Source organism: Ixodes scapularis, unplaced genomic scaffold (genome assembly GCF_016920785.2).
Source record: "Ixodes scapularis isolate PalLabHiFi unplaced genomic scaffold, ASM1692078v2 PGA_scaffold6__148_contigs__length_123643588, whole genome shotgun sequence".
NCBI classification, from domain to species: domain Eukaryota; kingdom Metazoa; phylum Arthropoda; class Arachnida; order Ixodida; family Ixodidae; genus Ixodes; species Ixodes scapularis.
In genome coordinates this window covers 36,122,106-36,131,523 of record NW_024609881.1, presented here as the reverse complement: position 1 = coordinate 36,131,523, position 9,418 = coordinate 36,122,106, and positions in this window count along the sequence as shown.

Here is a 9,418-nt window from a genome sequence, read left to right as displayed (position 1 = left end):
TCAAATATCGCTGTAAACAGCTCATCAGGGCATGGGCATTTAAAAAACTGAAATGGAGTTTCCAGGTCTGTGATGCTCGGCGGCACACCTGATAACCTCTATTTCTTTTGAATCCTTTTCAAGCGAGTATATTTTCCACTTCGGGGCACTTTTCTTGTTTCTGGCACTTACTACTGCAGGAACTGTTTCACCCTCACTTTCTTCTTTGCTTTCACAGCACTCATTTGATGTTAATGTGGAAGGGAATTGGCCGGATTCCACTCTTCGTTCCTACGTAAAATGTGCTGGCGTCCAATACCTGCCACAAAGTAGTGTCTCCGCCTTAACGATTACTCTCCACAAAGTTGTGTCTCCGCCTTAAAATCGAGACTTGGTCTCGCTTCATTAGCCACACGGCGCAAAATTAAACGCATGTGTTTCTTCCATCAAGTTTACCATAGTAATTCACAGTTCAGAAATATTTATTGTCAAAAAGCCCATTATATATCTCCTCGAAACGACAACACATGTAAACTCTTTCAATATCGCTCCCATAATAACTCATTCATGTTTTCTCCCTTAATATTATGTATTACAGAATGGAATAACTTGCCAGATCATCTTGTAACCAACTTAGATATTACAGCGTTTGAAGAAATGTGCGTGCTTTTGTTCAATCAGTAGCGAACGTATGTTTGTGTATATATATATATATATATCTTGTTTTATTTTGTGGTTAGACGAGATGTGGTTGTGTTACTGTTCTTACGTTATGTTTTATATTGTATTCCCATTTATTGCCACCCCCCTCATGTAATGCGTCCTCAAAAGACGCCCTTGAGGTAAATAAATGAAATGAAATGAAATGAAATGAAAAAGGGTACTTAAGATTCCAAAAATAACTAAGAGTGTGTAAACATATGATGGCAGCATTTCTTTTTTTTTTATTTCCAATGAGCAACATTATATTATGCCAAAACTCTCCTTAAATGCACACTGCATTTCACAGCGCGCTAAACTCTGCCGGAAAAATCGGCGCCTGCACGCAAAGGGGCGTCGTTTCCTCAGCAGTGTATTTTACCTTGTGAAATTTTAAGGCGCTCCTTTCTTTTGCAGCTAGAACATTCTTAAAAATACTAAAAATGCGTTCGCCACGGACGACCGAGTCTTCCGCTGGCAAACGCTGTCGTTTGCATACGATACGCCTTGAAATTTTCACCCCATGGTCGATCAGGCGCCGATTTTTCCGGTTGCTTTCCCATACCTTGAGCCACCCAGAAACACCGCGCGCCCCCGTAGATAAAAAAAAGAAAAAAAGAATGGAACGGCAATGAGTGTTTTGTTTACTTACCGACTTTGTGCGTGGACCGCGCCACGTTGCGCTGCCTGATGCACCCGCGTTTTGGAACTAATTCAGTTGACAGTTCCCTCCGGAGATGAAGCCACTGAAGCCACGGCGGTAATCGGACTGGTAGGCTGTTCCCTTTCGAGCGGGCGGAAGAAGACTACGAAGAATTCGGCAGCGAACGGGCGGAAACTCGATTACGTACAGCTTCAGTAGTCGACGCTTTGTTTTCTCGATTACGTTCGCGGCGTTCACCGTGGACTCGCGCACTCGGCCGTAGCCGAACGGCCGAACCAGCTGGACGGCTGCCGGCGCGCGTTCCGACAGCCCGACAGCGTCGCCATAGCAACCACGCCGCGAGTGTGGTTGCCAGACAGAATTCACAAGATTTTTTTTTCTCGTCACTCACGTTGAGTTACTAGAAGTTAGGCGCGTATCATTATAATACATTATGCTGTAAGAAGTTATTAAGGGATATGTGTACCTACCTAAGACAAATGCAGAAAAATTATTATTGAAAAATAAAATTGGCGTAATCTTTTCATATCTTGATTAAGACTAGCGTGGTCACTGGGCTAACCGATGCGCAAAATAGGAGGGCATATATACCGTTCGGGGCACTTGTTGGTTTGTATAAGTAGGATGTATGTACAATTTGTTGTGTGTTGTGCAATTGATCAGTGCTTGTATGCCCGTGTGTATGTACAGTGTTGTGTGTACGTCCATGTCGTAAGTGAATGTAAGCGCGCGGTGGGCACCAAACAAACTGCTGTTTTCATTTTTCAAATGTTGATCACTTTTTTTTTCGTCGCTAGATGGGGGTTGTCGCCGCCCAATTTGAAAAGTCTGGCGGTTGGTGATCTATAATTATTAGAGGGCTGGATGCCATTAGTCCATCCGTCGTGTTGATCGCTCCGAGTTGTTCGGTTCCGCTGGTAGCTGTGTCGTCGTGTTATGCTGCCTGATTGCAACAAAAGGAGGTTAGGCGGCTTTTCCAGCGCGTGTTCTACACACACAGCGAAAAAGTACACCCCTGGACGTGTAAATCGTTGTCCCAGGGCGGACTCCCCAAATGGTGTTCGTTTTACACGCGAGGCTCGGTGTATTTCGTTTGCACCCGAGGTCTCGTGTAAAATGAACATCTTTGAACGTGTACTTCGTTCTGCGATCACACGTCTAGGGGTGTTTTTTTACAATGGCGGCCGTTTGACGCAAGACGGGTTCTACGAGCGAGGCCCAGCGCTTTACACGGCTTTTCGCCGCAGCGAAAGCGTAGTTTGCACGTGTTCGTTCGTAATCGTCCATACGTGCTGAACTACTGCAAGCATTCACCCCCAAGCGCCGACGCCGTATCCATTACGGCGATTACGCGACAGTGGGAGCGACCATCGACTGCATCCAGCAGCGTGCTTCCCCATCGAGCAGGTCTCGTTCGCGTGGCGGTTCAAGTGATCGCCGAGGCCTCAAGCCGGTTGCATTGTCACCGACGCCGGGTAATTTCCACAGAAGTTATCTTTTCGCGACCACAGACATGAACTTTATTGAAAAAGCCCGTTTGCCGCGAGCGACGACGAATAGCTCCGACACCGACCCTACCCGACCGGCGTTACCGACGTCCCGCTCACCTCTTTACCGCGAGCAAAGTTGTACGCGACGTTTCGACGTATCCACTCATATCTCGTGTGTACGCAAATTTTGCGGCTTTCCGGGTACGAATCGGCTATCGAAACGGCCAGCGAACGAAGACGAACTGAACGCTATGCGCCATTTAAACACGCGGTTACTTTTCTACTAGACTGTAGCTATGTGGTGTGGTTCCTTACACATAAATGGACTACGTACAAACAAAGCTAAAATAAAATTGGGCGGCTACTTGCGCCACCTAGTGAGTATGCGGAAAACTACAAAAATGAAGGACATTTCGGCATTTGAGGAAGTGACACGCTCGAACACGGACGGCAGCATACCACTACATACAACACAGTACATACCACACGATCAACATACAAGCATCTACATACACAAACAACGAACAGAGGCACTAACAACCCGACAATCCTACTCAATTGTCATAGAAACCCGCTCGGTATATATAGCAGACTTTTTGTTTCAGCCGAAGGTCCGGTGACACCCCCCGTATTTTATATGAACGTAACGATATTACACAATTATTACTTATATAGTACGGCGACATAAATATAATTTGGGAAGTTACACATTTCTCTTAGTCTAGATTATAGCTAAAAGACACCCTATATTTAAAAAAAAATGTTTCGAGCTAGCCAAAATGTAGCAAAATCTGGTTTCGTTTTCGGAAGTTCGAGTGGTTCGAGCGCTCAAGGCTGGAATGCGCTAGCGAAGTGTGTGCTTGCTTCTGTCAAACTATAATCCATTGTATGACGCTCTCAAAGCTGCTGGCTGCAGCCCCCGTCTTGGTTTAGGGTTTGATTTACACGCACTCCCGTGGAAATGAAATTATGCGCGCTCGAGTCGATATTATTGACAGCGTGAAGTATAAACCGAATGTAAACGATTTTGCGAGCGACGAGAACAGCGACGGCGACCCGCTTCGCTGACGCTCGGTCACTCGCGCGACGACGCAAGCCGCATGAAAGGAGAACGATGTTTTCTAGAAGTCCAAAAACCGAGTGACGCGACGAGCGATAGAAAGAAATATTCGTAATACGTCGCTGACTCGTCGCTGTCACCGTCGCTCGCTAAATCGCTTTATGCAGTTCAGCCTTTATACTCACGCTAGTGCCGACCTGCATTACCCGCTGAGCCCAAGCAAGCGATAAGGATATTCAAATATGTCACAACAGTGGCGTGCATTCGCTAAGAAAACATATATCTCAAATTCCTGCAGTTTGACGTCGGGATCCGTTACTTGTTCTGCTGTCACCTTGGCGAAACGGTCACTAAAGAGAAACTGTTTGTTTTATCAGAAATTATAAAAACCTTATCTAGCCACTGTTATGCACAAAAGCACTCTGGAATTTCATATAAATAGTTTAGAATAAACTGAACACAATCGGTAACTTAATTTTCCAAGCATAATAATAAAAAAAAATCTTAGAAAACAATGTATTTTTAAGGTGTTTCAAATAAAAAAAAAACTGAAAAAGGAGCCTTATTTCAGCTGCACTATCACGTAAATACTTTGGGAAAAAAATATCTATTGAGAAGTAGGTTTTGCAATCTCTAATTTGCTTCTTTCAACTTTCCAGTTACTTTATGCGTACTTGCAGATTGTATCCTGACAAATCTAGACAAAATTGTATAAAAAGTAACAGTCTATATAAAATTTATAGCTTAATTAAATTCACATTTGTTTGATAATGTTCAATCTTAAATATGAGTTTTAAATTTCACATCTATTATTACAAATGATTGAATTACATGCTGCTTGATGCATGCTGTGCCGCCCCCCCCCCCCCCCTTTTAAATATATATATCCTGTATATTTGCTGGTTAGTTGTTGTAAACCTCTTAATGTCGTGTTATTTGTTTGTTGTTGTAGGTGTGTGAATGCATATGTTGTACCCCACTCCTACTTGGGCCTTCAATGGCCAGTAGTATCCTCTAAATAAAATTTAAAAAAACAAGTGAGCAGTAAAAATCTGGAAGACAAAAGTAAACACAGAGCCGTGCAAAAAGGCATTCAGTATATGAAACAGATACAGATATGGGCCTCTGGCGGTCCATCGGTTCAGCCTCCACACCGCCTAAAGATGGCAGTGTTGCAATATTACGAACCAACGCACAGGTAGACAGTTACCCAAAATCCAAACACAAAAAACTCACATCAGCGCTGTGCGAGTGTATATTTTTGTGTATTTGGATTTTGAGTAACTGGTCTACCTGTGCGCTGGTTCGTAATTATGCCGTACCAACTCGCCCAATCTGCCGTATTAATAGTGTTGCAAAATACTAGATTAGATCAACTATAATGCTAATGACTGCAGTGTATAAAAGCAAGCTACTCGTCGGAACGAGCTTGACGGTACGAGAGTAAAGAGAATGTTTTCACAGTTAAACTCAGAGTCTGTTGCACCGTCTCTTCCGTCCTCAAGATCGAAAGTGCTACAGATTGGTGACCTGGACATGATGATTGACTCCGAGCACCTGCTATCCAGGGGAATGTTCTTCGTGGCCAAGGGCACGGCAATGGCTCTGCCTTTTCGGACGAAAATGCAGTAGGCACATCTTCAACTTTCTCAGCCTCCACATCTGCAGCGCCTCCGCAACCACCTCTGCTCTGTCGCATCTAGCACCGGCATCTCCCAGCAATGGGCTGCGACCACCTTGCTTGCCCCACCGGCTTGGCAAGTGAATATTCATCGACATCTTCGCACTGTTCACAAGGCATGTTGCTAGCCGACCAGGGTCTCCTCATCGTTGCCATGTCAGGCATTCGCTCTCAGTTCGGTTCCTCATGTTAGGGGATGTTGCATCGGCCCAGCAGTCGGCCGGCATCCCCCTTTCAGTCCGAGGCTGTACACTCCAAACTTATTGAGCCGGACTGAAAGCACGACAGGGTCGATTTCCTCCGTCTGCTGCCTCATTTCCTGACCTCGGCGTCAACTATCATGCACGGCTTCCAAACGCTCTCTTTCCTGCTCTCTAGTATGTCATCCTGCTTGCGGTACATGTCAAAAGCAACGACATTTCTCTGGAGCCGCAGTCACTTCAACAAAATCGTGCCATTCCTCACAGTGCAGAGCTGAGGGCGATAGCTCTGCGGCAGTCTATCGGTTCAGCCTTGGCATCGCCAAAGATGACAGTGCTACTCATACTCGTCACCACGAGCTCAACGACATGAGAATAAACAGAATGTTTTTATTGCTCGGAGTCGGTCGCAGCATCTTTTCCGTCCACAACATCGTATACTCTATAGGTAGTAAGCAAGAGACACACTTCAGATGAAAAGAACAAATGCTCAGATCACACATGCCGCGGGTGTCCAAAATTATCCATCATGTTGAATATTGTTTTGGTTTTTTTAATTCTAACAGAAGACAAACATCATTATCGCGCAATCAAAATGAATACTTACGAAACACCTAAGTCGCAGTGTAAGTGCTCATCGCTGAGCTGCGGCTGTGGCATATATGTATTTATTTAAAAGTGCACCGATGATAAAATCTTCAGGTTTGGAAACAATACCGAGATTACAGTGGTTGTTGTCCATTATAAAATACAAAAGAAATAAAAAATACCGGAAACAATGCAAGGTACAAATCTGCACAACAGGCTTCCGAATTCAACTACTTCGTCGTACTGGAGTTTGTTACAGTAATAACAGCTTTGGATGGGCTGTGAGGACAGCATTCACACTGAACTGGGTGCCTTGGTGACTATCACCAGTGTTGAGGAGTTGCCACTCCAGGGTTGGAACGATTCCGCACTTCCACAACCCTGGAATCGAATGCAAATAAAATGGTGGCAGCACTGGAATGGAATGGGAATGAAATTAGTAGTTACATTTTGCCCAGAATAGAGTAGGAATGGAATAGGCTTTGTTGTAATGCGAGCTGCTTAGATGCCGTCAAAGGGGCTTTCGAAACGGCATTATTGCACTTAGGTAACTGATGGTTTGGTTATCTGACTGCTCATGTTCTTTCGAGGATGAAAGTGGCAACCCCAGTGAAGCAACCCAAACTGTAGAGTTGTAGGCTGACAAGGGCAATTTACACGATCTTAATCCAGGGTAAGGGTTTTGCACCTCAGCGTTCCAAAAACTACCCGTGCCCAGCACTTTTCAATCTGTGTTGTCACGTGACACGACCCACCGGAGTAGCTCGGATCTATTTGGGTAAGATTTGGAACACAGCCAAAGTGTCGTTTCTGGTGCTGCGAGATGCAACCATAAGGCTGTTGGGACCATGTGTGATTACAGCACCAGTTGCAGGCCACCAGGCAGGGACAATGTCACACCGCCCGCACTTCGTTAATACACGTGACTCCTTGCTTATTATGTATCTCGTAAAAGTGGAGGACACATACGGTTCTTTTGTGGAAAAGATGGGCGACTTAGTTTTCCTCTCTGTTACGAGGCTTTTACACCTGGTGGTGCGATCAATATCTGCAGTGCCCCCATACCAATTGCCACTAGTGCTATGTGCGACCAAAGCTCAACTTAGTAAAATCAATGATTGCGGGTAGGGTTTTGAATTTTGCAGTTGTCTACGCATTTCACAACGCCAGCTTTCCGGCGACGTTATTTTCCGGTAACTTAGTACTAGCTGTCAAGTGCCATTTTCACAATTGGGAGAGATTGAGAGGAATGGAATGCAGCAGTTCAGCCATTCCAGGAGTGGGGATGGGCCCAGTTTTTCCTTTCCAGGAGTTCAAAGGAATGGAATTAGTATTAGAAAATTCCAATTCTCTGCAATGGAGTTGGGTGGAATGGGGAATCTTTTGTTTGTTTGCACACCTAGAATGTTTGAGATGACTCGAGAATCTTGTTTGTTCGAGCTCGAAACCTTCTAGATACCTACGGGCTTACAAAAAGAGCTTCGCATGGCTGCTCGAGTCAGTCGTCCTCTTGTCGCTGTCAAAGTATGTGCGGTCTTTGTTACTTTATGTTTCTCGGCACAAGTTCGCTGCATTTAACATTGATCTGAAGTTTTATTAATCAAGTTTGTTTTTGTTCATAACATATTGGTGGATGTGCAGGGTAACGCAGTCTATGCCCATAAAGCGTACCATCTGTGAACACGATAACTCTGAAGACGACAATCGTGAAGGCGACGTCCTTAAAATCATACGAGGACGACTCCAACTCTGACCCCAACGACGACCTCAACTATGGCCTCGGAAGCGACCCGGACAATGAACTTGACAAAGCCCCTGGCTACCACACTTAGACGAAAACATCATGACGACTTCTACGCTGATGATGAAACGGACGACAACTCCAAAGACCAAACCCGGCTACAATGTCAACAACCAACCTGACAACGGCCTCGATGACAAACAGTCTTCAACCGTGGTGACGAGACTGATGACGACACTGATGATGACCCAGGCGAAGAAACAAACAATTTCATGGAAGACGATCCCGGCTACGGCTTTGACAGTTATCCAAGGACAATCCGGACGATGACTTTAAAGGGCAACTCCGGCCAAAACTAGAAATTAAAGAAATTACTGGTATCGCTGTAGTGACACAAAATACGACCCCAGCCAAAATATTACGTCCGTGGGATACCGCATTCTCAACTAATGCCGATAATAAAAATGTGACCCGCCGCGAGCCGCTGCACCTTAGCGGTCGGCTAGCGGGTTGCCGATCACTAAAGCAACATTGGGCCGTGACGTCAGTATTGTTCTTTTTTTCCTCCAAGCGTTACGCGGAGTGCGCTTCTTTGAGCCGCTACCACCGCTACTTGGACTTGTGATTGTCATGTTTAGCCATTGCTTTTATCTGTAGCCCGTGTAGCTTCGGTATAGCCTTTTGTTTATTTGCTTGTGAGGACTCAAAGACTGGTTTTAGCGAGCAACTCGTAGCGCCCAAGACTGCCCAGCTGTTCCTCGAAGGATGCCGAGTAGAACTTGTAGTGCTGTGGGCTGCTCAAACAACCCGCTGCACAACCCGGAGGTGCTTTTTCACAAGTTTCCAACGTACCAGAAATTGAAGAAGGTGTGGGTAAACGCTGTTCGACGAGTGGAATTTGGCTTTTACGCGCCCAAGGAAAAAAAAATGCAAAAACAGACATGTACAGCCCTAACGCAGCAGCCCGTGCCGGAAAGCCTCAAAGCTTTGTGTCTGTTACTGACCCGCAGCGCGAAAGCGAGAGGGCCCCCAGTACTGTACTTCACTGGCAGCGCGTCGTAGAGCAACGCCGCTCCATCCACGGAGCCCCGATGACAATTTAGGCCTAGCGACAGAGTACGGAAGACTGCACACACGGCGACAGCCGCTGAGTACGGTACTGAACGAGTTCACTCGTTTTCCAGTCGCTACCTTTTGGGTATACTAGCGACAAGTACGGCATGGCACACGCACGGCGGCAGCGGCCGCCGAGTACGGCACTGTACGAGTTTACGGGTTTTCCAGTCACTAGCTTTTGGGTATACGCACTAACTCTT